The sequence below is a fragment of the Loxodonta africana genome, chromosome 15, assembly GCF_030014295.1.
Source record: "Loxodonta africana isolate mLoxAfr1 chromosome 15, mLoxAfr1.hap2, whole genome shotgun sequence".
Taxonomy (NCBI): domain Eukaryota; kingdom Metazoa; phylum Chordata; class Mammalia; order Proboscidea; family Elephantidae; genus Loxodonta; species Loxodonta africana.
This window is the reverse complement of record NC_087356.1, coordinates 12,357,167-12,374,870: the sequence shown is the minus strand read 5'-3', so window position 1 is coordinate 12,374,870 and position 17,704 is coordinate 12,357,167.

The following is a 17,704-nucleotide window of genomic DNA, read 5'->3' as shown; positions in this document are numbered from 1 at the left end:
GCCTTATGCCAAAAAATGAATTATATGCCAGTCACTGAGGAAATTATGAATGAAATCACCAATCCTCCATCAATGATCTCTAATGAATGGTGAAGAGCAAGACAGATAAAGAATAAGTAGGCAGAATAAATGTGGCTCTACCTTTAAAAGCAGCAAGTGAGATGGGCATAAGCTATAATTAACTCAGCTTTTGTCCAGGACACTCTAGGAGTATGTATAAAAGGAAGGCATATCGCTAAGATCCAGAACAAGTCATGTCATACTAACTTCATTTCATTTTAACAGAATTTTTAAATTGGTATATTGCAGACTTGCTGTGGGTATTACATATTTCTAGTTCATGATTTAATGTGGAGTGGTCTTTTATGGTATCTTTAAGGGTACATCAAGATGCATGAGCTGAATGACAGCGTTGAGTGAACTGCAGTTGGCTTTGCAACCATGAAGACAATGATGAAGGAAATTATGTCGATCTGCAAAGAAGTTTCTAGAGACAAACTGAAGGGCTCGAATTCAAATTTAGAGACGTGATCATCAAACGCCTGGCCTTTTTAAAGCTCAGCAAAAGAATAAATGCATTCTTTGATTGAATGGGGACACCCTTCCAAAATAACCGGATGGGACAAAATCATAGACTAAACCTGACAAGTTGAAATTTAATAGAGAAAGATGACAGGACCTGCATTTGGGTCCAAAAAATAACATTTGAAAAAGAAGATGGAACAAATATTGCTTCGCTGCAGCACATAGGGACAAAATTCGTACAAATCACTGGTGAGGTGCAACTGCCAAAGAAGATAATGAGCTTATGGATTGCATTAATTAAAATCTAGCACCTCATCAACAGACATCATAATTCTCCTTCACATGATTGCACAGATTTCACATAACCTTTAGGAGAGTAGTTCGTACCTGGTAGTAAGTAACAAAGGGTTCAGAGCCAAGTGAACAGGAAGATAGGAGGATTCAAAATCAAGGTGTATGAAGATAAACACCAAGGGATGTTGTGATGAAAACTATATGTTCCCCTCCTAGTCCCCTTTACCTGGCCAGCACACCTGTTCTACTGAGCGCCGACTACTAAGGGTTACAGATGTCCTCTGACCCCTCTTCTTTGAATTGCACTTAACCAAATAGGAGCTCCTCACCTGTAAAGGTTCATCCCACCACTCCCCTGTTCTCTCTCCTCCCTCCCATGCTCACTGTCACTCCAGGAGCAAGTCTGCAGCCCATGACTGGCACAGAGTCCAGATCCCTTACCTCAAGGTGAGACCAATTTTGTAATATAATTTGTGCTCTAGGTACATAGATATAACTTGTCTTTAAGAGCTAGACATGTTGCATTTTATCACTCAGTTGAAAGATATAGTATAAATAATTAAAAAAATGAAAACACAAGTAAAGAACTGCTAGAGAAAATTCATTACCAAAAAAATATCTTGCCCTCCACTAACCTCAAGTAAAGTGAGCACTTTTATGGTGTTGCAGGTGGGCAGTGGAATGAATTTACAAGCAGTCTAGCAACTGCTATGCTCAACAGTTACTGTTGATCTGCTCTAATGCCCACCTTTAAAAATATGACTACTAAAATGTTGGTGGGAAAATTGAGAATTAGGTATTTTAAATGTTTAGATTTATCCTTACATATCAGACATTTAATTTTTAGTGGTGCCCAAATTTATTATCTCTTTCAGCTAAATATTGATTTTTAACATTCAGTATTTTGCCAAATAATGTGTTTTTTTTAACTCATACACACACACAGAAAAAAATTTCCTTTAAACAATACTTACTATGTGTGTTATGCCCTGACATTTCTTATTTTATTCTTTACTTGTTTAAATGACCCATTAAGTTCATTTTACAGCTAATAACAGATTGAGACCATGATGTTCAATAACAACAGACTATGAGTCAGAATTGACTCGAAAGCAACGGGATTCAAAGACCCCAATGGCCCTTCAAACATTAGGACCTAGTGTCTATTTTAACATAAAGAAAATTACACCTTAAAACTCAACCTCACACTAAAAATTCCTGGAGGTCAGAGAGAGTGGACTTCCCTGAGTACTTGGTGAGATAAAACGTATAATCCAGATGTCAGCTGAGCCACCATCATTCCTCAGAAATCTAGATTTGATTAGCTTTGATCACTTCCCCACCCCCAGCCACCTATCCCAGGTCTTATAAAAATTTGAATTCTCCTATTTGATTTTTGCAAACTTCTGGATGCTTGCTAGGTCCCTGAGTGGCACGAAGAGTTCAGCACTCCACTACTGACTGAAAGATTGGAGGTTTGAATCCACCCGGAAGCACCTTGGAAGAAGGCTTAGTGTTCTGCTCCCATAACAATTACAGCCAAGAAAATCTTAGGAAGCACAGTCCTACTCAGTAACAAGTAAAGTCATGGGGGTTAGAACTAACTCAATGGCAGCAGGTTTGTTTTGTTTTATTTATTTATTTTTTATTTTTGATGCTTACTTTCTTAAAAGAGCCTGTGTTTTATAGGTAGTATTTCCCCCAAGTAATCCATTCACTCAAAGCATTTCTAAGGAATGTAGAGTACAGTTACTATTTATTTGGAGGAGTCCTAAAAAAGAGTAACTCAACAGAAATGAAAACATTGACATCATGGGCATTACCATTGGAGACACTTGCTGGCCACTCCACAACCAGGGAGTTTCACTAGTCCCTCTGCCATTCTCCATCTTTCTGGATTCCTGACCTCCTGTCTTCCCCTCTCTAATCCTCATCCCTTGCTTTATACAAATTCTCCTCACTGGTGCTACTAAACTTACACACTTCTCAGTGAAGGTCGTGGTATATTCCAGTGCCTTCCACTCACAAGAGCCCTTCTCTGGGGCAGGTGAGGTTACAGATACCAACACTGCTGGTCTTCTACATTTGTTTGCTTCTACTATAATTCTACCTTAAAGGGTGATTTTAAGAATTGACAGGAGGAGATGTGTCTAGGAGAAAAAGGGACCAACTGAGTCAGCATGTCCCAAAGTGGACTGAGCACAACTTTGCCAGCCTGGAGCAGGAAGATACAGAGAACAGGCACCAATACAGAGCTGGGCAAAGCTGAGCCAGAAATTTGCCAATGCCACCGAGATGTGGAGGTTAAAGTAGTAGAGATGAGGCCTGATGGAGCAGGTGGAAGTGAGATTGGCCTATTGATTTGAACCTGAGAGGGCAAAGCAGGAGCTAGACATTACATGCCCTAACAAGCCTGTTCTGGAACTTGAAGGTTATTGAGAATGGCAGAGAGTGGTGTGGAGGGTTTACATGGACAAAAGTGAAAGGGCAGTGAATCTCCACCAGGAGCCAGTCAACTTCTGGATGACGGAGACAAGCTTGACACCCACCTGGGTGGGCATTCTAATTTGTCTTTTACTAAATTGGCTCATTGGGGGTGGAAATTTATGACACTCCCTTATATGCCTATCATCATAAAGAATGTTATTTCAACTAAGATGTATTGGACATTAAAAAAAATGTTTCTAAACTAATCATTTTCTTTCTCTTACCTGTATCATTTTTTCCTCTCTTCTCTTATTCTTCAGTTGTTACTTACAAGAATCTGTATTCTGTCCTATAAGGTCACTGTGAGTCGGAACCAACTCAACGGCACCTAACAACAACAGAGGTACAGAAGGGGAAATAAAATACATGCAAAGTAAGTTTCTAATAGAAAAAAAATAGAAATAACCTTTTATTGTTAATTTATAGTCCTGATCTTGGCTACTTATCCTTTTTCTTCAGAGATAACCAAAAAAAAAAAAAAAAAAAGTTTTCCCTCACCAATCAACCCTAACCAATGCTTATTTCTATTCAAAAAATAAATTTCACCAACTGGCTCAAACTTTCACCAGCTTCCTGAATAGCCATGAATTAAGGCACACAAATGAATCAACCACACCAGTGTACTGGGCTGAGACAACCCTGGTTTTAGATCAATAAATACCACTAAACTACTTTCCATAAATTATTTTTAAAGTGGTGCATTTTTCACAAATACTAGGCAAAACGGTTATTTACAAAGCAGGAAAAAAGCAAATTAAAATCTTCTCAAGTCGGAGGGGCAGTTTCAGACCAACAAATGGTGAAACAAATATTTTCCTTTACTGAAACATTCATCAAGTAATTTCAATATAGAAAACAATGGGAAGATCTTCTTTTCAAACAAATGATGAGTAATGGGGGAAAAAAGCTATAATTAGATCTGAAAGACTGCACCAAATGTTACTTTCCACAGACTGAAAGGCACAGACTCAGTTACTCGGTCTTGGGTTGCTGAACATTAGGGCAAAATGCAAGGAATCAGCTCAGTGTACCTTTGTACAACCACCAAAAAACATTCTCATGTGGAAAATCTTAAAAATATAAACATGAAGGCAATTGACTCAGTATTAAAGATTAGCCAGAGATGCCCATTAGCTGATGTTTGTTTGAATACAAGAAATGACTAATAGGCATAAAGGATGTTTATGACAAAATAAAAACATGACAACTGGTCAAAGGGTAAAAGTCTCTTTTAAAAAAGAAATTCCATGAAGTGCTTAGTCTAGAGAGAAGGGTTTTTCAAACTTGTAGCCATGAAAACAAAGAGTGAAGTTGATAAATCAGATTGAAAGGTGTTCAAAGTGATCTAATATATTTTTAAATCAACAGAATTTGCTAGTGGATTGGATATTGATTTTTGGACTCCAACACTTTTTTGGGAATGCAATTTGGGACACAATTCAATCTATAACAACCTGTTTCTAGATTTTAAATAAAATTTTAAAGAAGAATTGCCAACATCAAGAACTTTTAGAATATTCTGCAGGCTTAGCATCACTTCTAGAAGTGTTCAAAACTGTGTGGAGACATGAGAGAATCTCTGGAGTAAATAGCCTCTCTAGGCAACTATTTTGCACAATAATTATCTATTTTAAAGCCATGCCGCTTATAGGGATTATGGGATTCAATAAAAAGGAACCTCTGTACCTGTCTTCTGCATTTCCCCCCTTTCTGGCAAGCTACCTCCACTCTCAGTGAAGACCCCACTCACATCCCTCCTTATTCATGCTTCCATCCGTCTACCAACCAATACTTATTATGCCAAGTGCTATGCTTGGCACCTGGGATACAAAAGTAAAAAGGACAGTTATCTCCTCTCATTGTTCTTCATTTAGGTTAGGAGAGAGGCAATAAATAGACAATTAAGCACAGTAAGAGAGATGCTGAGATAGAGGAAACCATAGGTCCTATGGAGGAACATCTAACTAGGCCAGGATAGTTGTGATTCAAAGAAATCACAGTCCCAGAAGAAAGAACTAGTCAATAGTCTGTAAGTTTGCTAAATGGTGGATGCTTGGCAGGAGGAGAGTCTTGTTAGAACAATCATAGGATAGATGAGGTAATGGTAGGAAAATCGATTAGCAAATGATTGGTTTACATGGATGTTCCCTTCAATGGAGTATAAGCTCCCAACAGCAAATGTTACGTCTGATTCAGTTTTTGTATCTCTGGGGCATGACCCAATGCCTGGCATAGTGGGCCTAATTGTTGCTAAATAGGAAACCCTGGTGGCATAGTGGTTAAGAGCTATGGCTGCTAATCAAAAGGCTGGCAGTTCAAATCCACCAGGCACTACTTGGAAACCCTATGGGACAGTTCTACTCCTATAGGGTCACTATGAGTCGGAATCAACTTGATGGCAATGGGCTTGGTTTTTTTTTTTTGGTTGCTAAATAAATGCTTGTTGGAGTGAGTGAATTGTTACTGTACTCGAAACGATAAATTAATTTACTTGTGGGGAAAAAAAATTAAAGCTCCATCCTTAAATAATGCCTCATAGGAAAGGGTCTATTTTTCTGTGTTTGGCCATTTTTGACTTTTGATAATCAGTTGTGGTGGCCAACAAATTCTAGGTATTGGAGTTAATCAAATTTCTGACAGACAAACCACATTATACCAGATAAAATTATGTGATAAGAGCTTACAATAAGAAAACAACTTGGGAGATATAGAACCCTGGAGAAGAATATGAAGATATGGGCTATTTTAAAGTAAAAAATGAAGAAAATTGCTTAATTTTTAAATAATAAAGTTAGTTGCTGCATAAGATGTCTGTAAATGAGTGAGTCTCCTTGCTCTTTATGTAACTTGGTTATAGTGCATTAGAAGAAGGGGTTGGATGAAAATTCAACACAATATAAGTACTTCTTATCTAATAAAGTGTCTGTTACAATGGTAGTTCCAGAGAACAGGGTTAGTAGTGAATATATGATGCTTTCTTAAAAAAAAAAAACATAAAAAGCTTTTGCCACCAAATGTAAGACTACAAACCCATGAAATAATTTGAAGGTAATAATTATATATCCAGTTGCTGAATTGACTGCTTTTTGAAGATTCCTTCTTTTTGGCCACAATGATAATATCAGATTACCCTGTACTGCCTTTAAATAAAGGAAGCCTACCCTGAGCCAAATGAAAAAGTTTACCATTGACATTAATGTATTGAATATTTGCTCCTATATACCGAAATGACAAAGATGAGTTAAGCATGGTCCTTATTCTTAAAGAATTCATGGCCTAGTAGGGGAAGATAAACATGTGAACTAAGAAGGGCAATAAAGGATATCAGAGAGCATGGAGGAATTGCGGGTCACATCCATCTGAGGGCTAGAGAGGGGAGGTTCTATGGAGGGATGATAATACAAAAAGGACTTTGGAATCTGAATCAGTCTCTCCTTATTTCCAACAGAGCAAAGAGTGTCCAGAGGGAAATTCCTTCAGCAGAGAGAACTATAGGAGTGAAGGTATGGAAGTATGAAGCAACTCTCCTGTCGTGGTTAAAGTAAAGCTCTCAGGGAATAAAAAGCCCAGTGAAAGATTGGGGAGGACCAAGGGAATAGAGGTCTGGGCAAAGCAGAACTTGCCTGACAGAAACTGTGGAATCAGGCCCTGGAAAGGCTTTCCAGGAAGGAAGGAAAGTAGTGGGATTAGTATTTTTAAAAGATAACTCTGGCAACTATGAGAAGATGGGTGGAGGTCAGAACCAGGGGATCTGGGGCAGCTTCCCACCTTCCCTTTTAAATATCATTTTATTCATTCCCTTTTAAATTTTGAATTTTAATTGTATCATGTGCCTCCAGATGTAATACTTTGAGAAGGCCACAACATCACATATGCAGTATTCTGACCAGTTAGGTGGGGCCATATGAGTATTTCTGACTACCATAATAGGCTGTAAGGAGAAGTGAGCAGGGTCTCCAGGCTGAAGCAGAAAAGGATGCTTGGTTCTCCACTCCCTCTACCTCTGTCCAGGTGGCCAAGAAGAGATTTCATAGTCCAGATGATGCAGGTACAAGACGGTTGAGCCCACATCAGACTGGATCTTTGAGTGAATGAGTAGGGCGGAGACCAGTCCAACCTACATGGGACGTGTAACGTGAGTAAAATATACACTTGCGTCAAGGCACTGAGTTTTGTACGATGTTTGCTACCATAGCATAATTTAGCCTATCTTGACCCATACACTTCAATATATTGTTCACCTAGAAGCATTCCAAAAACTCAAAAATCTAATCATACAAAATGTTGGTAAGGCTATGGAGAAATAGGCACACTAATACATTAGGGCTTCAATACATTACTGGTGGGAAGTTTAAGTTCGTGCAAATCAAACAGAAGACACTTAGACTATATCAATCAAAATCATAAACGCATTTACATCATTGCTCGGAGGCTCCATTTTTAGATATTTTTCCTACAAATACACAAGTGTGAAATAAGGCTATTTATTGCAGCATTGTTTTTAATAGGAAAAAAAATGAACGCAATCTAAGTATCCTTCAACAGAAGACTGGTTATTTAAACTACAGTGTATCCACAAAAAAAGAATGAGGAAATGCTTTGTGTATTCAATTGGAATGCTACCTAAGACATATCTGTAGGTAAAAATTATCAAAATGAAGAAATGTGATTTAAATGATACGATATTTAATAAGGCTCGTGCGTTGCATTTACATACAATTTCCCCAGAAGGATAAATAAGAAACTAATACCTAAAGAAAGAGAAAACAATTGTGTGTGTGTGTGTGTGTGTGTGTGTGTGTGTGTACGAAGAGAGGGGAGTCTCTGAGTGGAGCAAAGGGTGAATGCACTCAGGTGCTAACCCAAAGGTTGTTGATTCAAGTCCACCAGAGGCGTCTCTGAAGAAGAGCCAGGCGACCTACACCATCTACTTCTGAAAAATGAGCCGCTGAAAACGTATGTGCACAGTCCCACTCTGACACCCGTAGGTCACCATGCATCGGAATCAACTCAATAGCAGCTTTTTTTTTTAAATACGTGTATGCAAACACACACACACATATTATGCAGAATCCTGAAGTGACCTCCGTGATCCCCGTTCCCGTGGTCTGTTTAAGCGGGACCTAGGACTTATTTCTACCCAGCAGAATGTGGCAAAGATGAAGACTATGACAAAAGTTATTAGGGTCTCAAATCAGTTGATTTGGGTCTACCAAAAGAGAGACTACCCTGGTTCCAAATCAAATCAAACCCACTGCCGTCAGTCGATTCTGACTCACAGCGACCCCACAGGTTTCCAAGGCTGCAAATCTCCACAGGAGCAGACTGCCGTATCCTTCTCTCCGGGAGCTGCCGGTGGTTTCGCACTGCCTATCAGGTAGCAGTTGAGCGCTTTAACCACCGCACCACCAGGGCTGACTTATTCAGCTGAGTCCTTTAAAAGGGGAGCCGGGCCTTCCTGAGAGTTAGAGACTTTGCTGGGTTTGTGGAGGCAAGCTCTTATGATATAAGGTACCCGGGAGGCAAGGCCATGTGCAGGGACTACACCTTCCTTCAGGAGCTGGAGGCCTCAGTCCTGTAGTCACAGGGAACTGAATTTTGCCAACAACCAAGTGAGCTTAGAAGGGGACCCTGAGTTCCGGAAAGCAACACCACAGCCCAGGTTACACCATGATCCTAGCCTTGGGAGACTCTGACCAGAGCACCCAGCTCCACCGTATCCAGACTTCTGTCTCACAGAAACTGTGAGATAATAAGTGTGATTTTTTTAAGTTGCTAAGTTTGTAGCTATAGAAAACTAAACGGAGGCATGCATATTTGTGTGTGTTTGTATGCACATGCACATGTATACATCTGTAAAGACTTGTACATTGCGTATACATACAGTTTCCCCAGAAGGCTGAATAAGAAGCTAGAAAAAAAAAAAAAACAGTAGCTACCTGCTGTGGGTACTGGAAGCTGAACAGAGACGGAACGTGGGGTGGGTGGGAAAAGGGCTTTTCATTGTCTTCCCTTTTATAATTTTTTGATGTTTAAATCATGTAAATGCGTTAGCTATTCAAAATAATTAAAGGCATGGGAAATCGGTACAGGCCGAGGACACATCTTTTGTGTCAGGTGTGTTCTCCACCTTCGGGTTTCTGTTTGACTTCCATTCCCCTGAGGGAGGTGAAACAGAGCTGGAAAATAGAAGGATGGACGGGTGGGAGGGATGTGGGCAAGCAGAGATGATTGGGAAGGAATTAGGCTGAAAGCACTTCAATTTCTAAGGATTTTTTTTTTTTTTTTAACAGCAAAGGATCGCTAGGGGAACAGATAAAAAGGACGCAGAAGCACGGATCCCTGACCAGGCTACAAATGAATCTGCATTTCGTGGATAAAAGTTTCGTTCTAAATATGAAGCTAATTTTAAGCAGTTTGTCCTACTTCACGATTTGAAAGGAAATTTTAATTCTATTATTTGATCCAAATTGGATTTATGTCAAACACTGGACCACATAATTTTCACTTTCATCTAATGCATGTGGAAGAAAGTTGTGTGGAAAGGTGGGTTGAGCTAAACTTCGGTATTCAAATTCGGTAAAACGCTTTTGGAGAGCTGCGAAGAAACGTTTACCTGTTGGTATAAGTGAGGTTTGAGATGTCAAATCTATGAGACATGTCATAAAGTAGCATAACTGATTTTTTTTTTTTTTTTTTTTAACCTGTGGGCTCCAGTTCACACAACCAAAAGGATTCTGATCCCTTCCAAGGGTCTCCTTGAGGAGACTGTGTTTCATTCTAATGGAGCTGCTATTACGTGGGTGCTTGGAACACCTACTTGAAAGTCATACCTAGAAACTTGTTGTTTGTTCTTTTACATTTTCTCAGTGATCTCTGGAGCCCTGGTTGTGCAATGGTTAAGTGTTTGGCTGCTAACAAAAGGTCAGCAGTTCAAATCCACCAGCTACTCCTTGGAAATCCTATGAGGCAGTTCTACTCTGTCCTATAGGGTCACTATCCTTTGACATATATTTAATATTTGTAAATTATCAAAATTAATTCAGACTGCTGTATTGGGATAATGAAGGCGGAGGAGAAGGCCTCTAGCATTAACTGAGTTTCTACGAGGTAGAAAGCAAGACTTTCACATTCTCTGTTTTATCTGCTCCTCACAATAACCCCACAAGAAAAGTACCGTTACCTCTACTTAGCAGGAAACGGAAACTTCTTGTTCTTAGCTGCCTTTGAGTCAACTTCGACCCCTGGTGACCCTGTGTAAAATAGAACAAAATATTGCCATTTCCTACATCATCTTCATGACCACTGCTATGCTTAAGTCCGCTGTTGTAGCCACTGTGTATTTTGAGTGCCTTCCAACCTGTGGGACTCATCTTCCATCACTGTGTCAGATAACATTCTGTTGCAGTCAGTAGGTTTTCATTGGCTAATTTTTAGAGGTAGATTGCCAGGTCTTTCTTCCTGATCTGTTTTAGTCTGGAAGCACCACTGAAACCTGTCTACCATGGGTGACCCTGCTGGTAACAGAAACACTGGTGGCATGCAAGCCACCCCAGTACAACCTGACAGGTGAGGGACTCAAACCTAGATAAGGTAAATAATTTACTTTAGGCTACAGCTAGGAAAAGACCCAATCAGACTTCAAACCAGGCCTGTTTTATTCTAAAATTCAAAATCATATTACTCTTTCCCCCATAGTATTGATAAAATATTTAAGGTTAAAAAATAGTCAAAGGTGGCCATGAATTAATTAGAAAATCCCGTAGGGTGGGCAGATGGACAACTGTTGATATCAGAGGGGAGGACTACACCAGTGCAGAGTCAGGAGCCACCAGGCCACTCCTTGGCAGGCCAGTAGAAGCATTTGCACAAATGATGAGGTCCTTGCAAAATCCAGAGAGAGCAGCCACTCCAGCAAGGATGGTCATTCACCCCTGCAGAGTATTTGCACTGTACTTGCAACTAGGAAAACAAAGGTTTGTCCCCAAGTCCCCAGTAGACACTGGAGAAGAAGACAACTAAATGAGCCAACACATTCCAGAGAGTCCTATAGAAACAGCAGTGAGCAAAGTACATCAACAGGAACCAAGGGAAGGGCATACAAAATCCTGGGCTGTCTGCCGTGGTCTGCTCGGGGACACGGAGTCGCACGCACTCTACAACAGAGACAGCTTGTCCTAAAGGGCCTGCGCTAACAAAGGCAGTCCTGTCGTCTCTGTTAACTCCACGATAGGGGCAAGTCTTCCCCCGTCCACCAACCTCCATCTGTGGCAATTTCTGAGGGAGCACCCACGTGTTCTTCACTGGGATGATTTTTCTTTTGGTTTTCCTTTGGATATTTTTGTTTGTTTGTTGTTGTCTTTTGTTTGTGAATTATAAGGGCTGGCAAGCGCCTGTCTTAGTATTTAATTGTCCCGTTGAGGTCATGTGGGATTTTCCTATGCTTGCCCATCTGTCAGGAAATTAGGTTACTAGTGCTGAGTTTCACTGAGGCCTCCTGCTCGGAGGGTCCCCACCTCCTATCTATTCTCATCCCCTTTCCTTCTAGCTAGGCTTCTGTTGTAGTTCCTTAGTGCGCCTTTACAGAAATACCACAAGTGGGTGGCTTTAAAGAACAAAAATTTATTTTCTCATAGTTTAAGAGAGTGGAAGCCCAAATTCAGGACACTGGCTCTAGGGGAAGGCTCTCTCCCTTTTGGCTCTGGGGGAAGATCCTTGTCTTCTCCAGTGTTTCTGGGTTCCCTGGCAATCTTCATGTGGCATCTGTCTTCACCAGTCGTGCTTCCTTGTCTCTGTGTCTATGCAGTTCCTTATAACTCAGAAGTGATTAGGTTTAGAACACACCCTACACTGATATGGCCTCATTAACCTAACAAAAAAGCTGTTCCCGAGTGGATTATATCGGCAGGTATAAGGGTTAGGATTCCATCACATGTTTTGGGGACAAGTAACTCAATCCACAACAACATCCTTACAGAATCTACTACCGTCTCTGTTTTCTTCAGACTCTGCCGCCTCAGTAAGCCTGGTCTGCCTTTTCCTGACCTGCTGTGTCCCACTGGGGTTCGAACTGGGCCAGCCCACTCTTGTCCTGAGACGGCATTGATCTGCCAGTGCAAACTCTAAGGAGCAGGGAAAGGTTTTCCGGAAACCACAAATGCCCCAGTAAAACCCATAAAGAGGCTCACAAATTGTGCCCCTCTTTTTTTTTTTTTTTTTTACTGCTTATAGTCACCAGTTTGCTGTTCCTGCAGGACATCACATCTTTGCAAGTCTCGACCTAGCCCAACTTTCGAGCAGCTGATCTCTGATGCTGCTACTTCAGGAATTCCAACAATCATCACCGCTCAAGGCACACTGTGGTTACCCGTCTTTAGCCCAAAGTATCTGCAGCCTGTGGAATTTCCTAGTGCTTCAGAAGGATGGCATTTGCAAGGATCCCAGACACAGAGCTTTATTTTGACAAAGCCCTGATTAACACAGAATGAACTGTATAAATTACTTCAAAAAGATTGTCAACATTTTCAGACATCAATATCTGAGTCGGATGATAAATAATCATCAGTCACTATTTCCGGGGCATTGTTTTTAGAAGCCAGGAAGATAAGATCATCCAGAAGCCGACATTCCTACCGGGGAAATCACATGAACTAATCACTTAAGTAACCAGTTGCCATCAAGTCAACTCCAAACCATGGTGACCCCATATGTGTCAGATTACAACTATGGCCCGTCGGGCCTTCAATGGCTTAATTTTTGAGAAGTAGATTGCCAGTCCTTTTTTTACAGGTGCCTTTTTTTTTTTAGGTAGACATGTACCTCCAGCCTTCTGGAGTGCATTACCTGTCTGCACCCTGCAGGGATTCCACGTGTTAATAAGGATGATAATTTCAGGTGCTGCTGAGTGCCATGATAAAGATAAAAGAGAGCAATGCGGTAGAGAGGGTATTTGCAGAGCTGCTTTAAGGCTTCTCTAAGGAAGAAAACTTAGTTGAGATCTAAATTTGAGAATGAGGCAGTCACGTCAAGATATGAGGAAATATTACAGGAAGAGCGGTCAGTAAGTATAAAAGTCCTTACTCAATTTTAATAAGCAAACTCTTCATGGAGCTAAAGAGGAATAAAGCACAGGAGATAAAAAGGGGAGGTGGGGTTTGAGAGTTGGGTAAGGAGCAACTCAGGTAAGACCCAGTAGGATGGGTGAGGAGTTGGGATTTTTTTCTAAGTATAATGTGAAATCATTAGAGAGTTTTAACCAAGACAGGAACATGATTTATACATGGTTTAGAAAAATCCCTCAAGCTACTCTGGAGAAAATAAACTCTGTGTGTGAGAGCTGGGAGAGTAGTGTTGTCCTAATCAGACATTACGATGGCTTGAAGGATAACTGTAAAGTTAGAAATGCTAAAAAATGGTAGCAGTCAGGACTAAGACCCCAGATGACACCAAAGTGGGATGCAGAACATTTTCTTAATGAACTTTGTTATGCCGATTGACCTAGATGTCCCCGAAGCCATGGTCCCCAGACCCCTGCCCCTGCTACTCAATCCCTCGAAGTTTTTGCTTGTATACAGGAAACTTCTTACTTTTTGATTAGTCCAGTTGTGCTGGCTTCCCCTCTATCGTTTGTTGTCCTTCCCTTCACCTAAGATAATTCTTACGCTAGTCATCATAGCAACCCTATAGGACAGAGTAGAACTGCCCCACAGAGTTTCCAAGGAGTGCCTGGTAGATTTGAACTGCCAACCTCTTGGTTAGCAGCCGTAGCACTTAACCACTATGCCACCAGGGTTTCCAAGACACAGAAAAGGATACATAAATCAGAGACAACAGACTACTCTGTTCTATAGGGTCACTATGAGTTGGAATCGTCTCAACGGCAGTGGGTTTGTTTGTTTTTTTTTTGTTGTTGTTGTTATCTAGTTAGTTAATACCCCTCTCCCACCCCTCCCACCCTCATAACCATCAAAGAATGATTTCTTCTGTGTTTAAACCATTTCTTGAGTTCTTTTAATAAAGATCTCATACAATATTTGTCATTTTGTAACTAACCAATTTCACTCAGCATAATGTTTTCCAGGTTCATCCATGTTATGAGATGTTTCTCAGACTCATCATTGTTCTTTATTGTTGCGTAGCTTTCCATTGTGTGAATATACCATAATTTGTTTATCCATTCGTCCATTGATGGGCATGTAGGTTATTTCTATCTTTTCGCTATTCTGAACAGTGCTGCAATGAACAAGGGTGTGCATGTATCTACTCAAGTGACAGCTCTTATTTCTCTAGCATACCTTCCAAGGAGTGGAATTGCTGCATAGAATGGTATTCTATAACTAGCTTTTTAAAGAAGTGCCAAATCAATTTCCAATATGGTTGTACCATTTCACATTCCCACCAGTAGTGTGTAAGTGCTCCAGTCTCTCCACAACCCCTTCAACATTTATTATTTTGTGTTTTTTGGATTGATGCTAGCCTTGTTGGGGTGACATGGTATCTCACTCTAGTTTTGCTTTGCATTTCTCTAACGGCTAATGATCGTGAGCATTTCCTCATGTGTATGTTAGCCACCTGAGTGTCTTCTTTTCTGAATTGCCTGTTCATATCCTTTGCCCATTTTTTAATTGGTTTATTTGTCTTTTTATTGTTGAGGTTTTGCACTATCTTGTAGAATTTAGAGATTAGACGCTGATCGGATTTGTCGTAGCCAAAATTTTTGTCCCAATCTGTAGATTGTCTTTTTTGCTGTTTTAATGAAGTCTTTTTTGGTGAGGATAAGTGTTTGATTTTTAGGCGCTCCCAGTTGTCTAGCTTATCTACTGGTGTTTGTGCATTGTTAGTTATGTTTTGTATTCTGTTTATGTCATGTATTAGGGCTCCTGGAGTTGTCCCTATTTTTTCTTCCATGATCTTTATCGTTTTAGGTTTTATATTTAGTTCTTTGATCCATTTTGAGTTAGTTTTTGTGCATGGTATGAGGTATGGGTCTTGCTTCATTTTTTTGCAGATGGATATCCAGTTATGCCAGCACCATTTGTTAAAGAGCTTGTCTTTTCCCCAGTTAACAGACTTTGGGCCTCTGTCAATATCAGCTGCCCATAGGTGGATGAATTCACATCTGGATTCTCAATTCTGCTCCACTGGTCTATGTTTCTGTTGTTCTACAAGTACCAGGCTCTTTTGACTGCCGTGGCAGTATAATAGGTTCTAAAATCAGGTAGCGTGAGGCCTCCCACTTTGTTCTTCTTCAGTAATGATTTACTTATCCGGGGCCCCTTCCCTTTCCATATGACGTTGGTGATTTATTTCTCCATCTCATTAAAAAGTGCCACTGGAATTTAGAACAGGATTGCATTGTATCTGTAGGCTGCTTTGGGTAGAATAGACATTTTCACAATGTTGAGTCTTCCTATCCATGAGCAAGGTATGTTTTTCCACTTATGTAGGTCTTTTTTGGTTTCTTGCAGTAGTGTCTTGTAGTTTTCTTTGTATAGGTCTTTTACATCTCTGGTTAGATTTATACCTAAGTATTTTATCCTCTTGGGGGCTATTGTAAATGTTATTGATTTGGTGGTTTTCTCATCGAAGTTCTCTTTGTTGGCATAGAGGAATACAACTGCTTTTTGTATGTTTATCTTTTATCTTGAAACTTCTCTGAACTCTTCTATTAGTTTCAGTAGTTTTCTTGTGGATTCTTTTGGGTTTTCTGGGTATAAGATCATATCATCTGCAAATAGAGATACTTTGACTTCTTCCTTACTAATTTGGATGACCTTTATCTCTTTTTCTAGCCTAATTGCTCTGGCTAGGACCTCCAGCACAATGTAGAATAAGAGTGATAAAGGTCATCCTTGTCTGGTTCCCATTCTCAAGGGGAATGATTCAGACTCCCTCCATCTAGGATGATGTTGTCTGTTAGTTTTGTATAAATGCCCTTCATTATATTGAAGAATTTCCTTTCTATTCCTATTTTGCTGGGAGTGTTTATCATGGATGGGTGTTGAACTTTGTCAAATGCCCTTTCTGCAACAATTGATAAGATCATGCGGTTCTTGTCTTTTATTTAAGCAATGGATTACATTGATTGTTTTTCTGAGGTTGAGCCATTCCTGCATACCTGGTATGAATCCCACTTGGTCATGATGAATTACTTTTTTGATATATTGTTGAATTCTATTGGCTAGAATTTTGCTGAGGATTTTTGTGTCTAAGTTCATTAGGGATATTGGTTTGTAATTTTCTTTTTCGTGGTGTCTTTACCTGGTTTTCATATCAGAGGTTATGCTTGCTTCACAGAATGAGTTTGTGAGTGTTCCATCCTTTTCAATGAAATACTTTTAGTAGTAGTGGTATTAACTCTTCTCTGAAAGCTTGGTAGAATTCTCCAGTAAAGCTGTCAGGACTGGGGCTTTTTTTTTGTTGGGAATTTTTTAATTACCTTTTAGATCTCTTCTTTTGTTATGGGTTTATTTAGTTGCTCTACCTCTGTGTGTTAGTTTAGGTAGGCAGTGTATTTCTAGAAATTTTTCCATTTCCTCTAGGTTTTCAAATTTGTTAGAGTACAATTTTTCATAGTATTCTATTATGATTCTTTTAATTTCATTTGAGTCTGTTGTGATATCACCCATCTCATTTCTTATTCCAGTTATTTGCTTCCTTTCCTGTTTTTCTTTTGCCAGTTTGACCAAAGGTTTATCTATTTTGTTGATCTTTTCAAAGAACCAGCTTTTGGTCTTGTTAACTCTTTCAATTGTTTTTCTACTTTCTATTTCATTTAATTCTGCTCTAATTTTTTTTATTTCTTTTCTTCTCTTGCCCAAGGGCTTCTTTTGATGCTTTCTTTCTATTTATTTGAGTTGTAGGGTTAATGTTTTGCTTTTGGCCCTGTCTTTCTTTTGGATATGTGCATTTATTGCTATAAATTGACTCTGAGCACTGCTTTTGCTGTGTCCCAAAGATTCTGGCAGGATTATGATTTCATTCTCATTTGATTCTGTGAATTTCTTTATTCCGTTCTTAATTTTTCTATAACCCAGTAGTTTTTGAGCAAGGTGTTGTTCAGTTTCCTTGTATTTGATTTTTTTTTCCTTGCTTTTTCTGTTATTGATTTCTACTTTTATGGCTTTATGGTCAGAAAAGATGCTTTGTAATATTTTGATCTTTTGCATTCTGTTAAGACTTGCTTTATGACCTAATATGTGGTCTATCCTGGAGAAAGATACATGAGCACTGGAAAAGAAAATATACTTGGCTGCTGTTAGGTGTAGTGTCCTGTTTATGTCTATGAGATCAAGTTGGTTGATTGTGGCATTTAGATCTTCCTTATCTTTATTGAGCTTCTTTCTGGATGTTCTGTCCTTTACTGGAAGCGGTGTGTTGAAGTCCACTACTATTATTG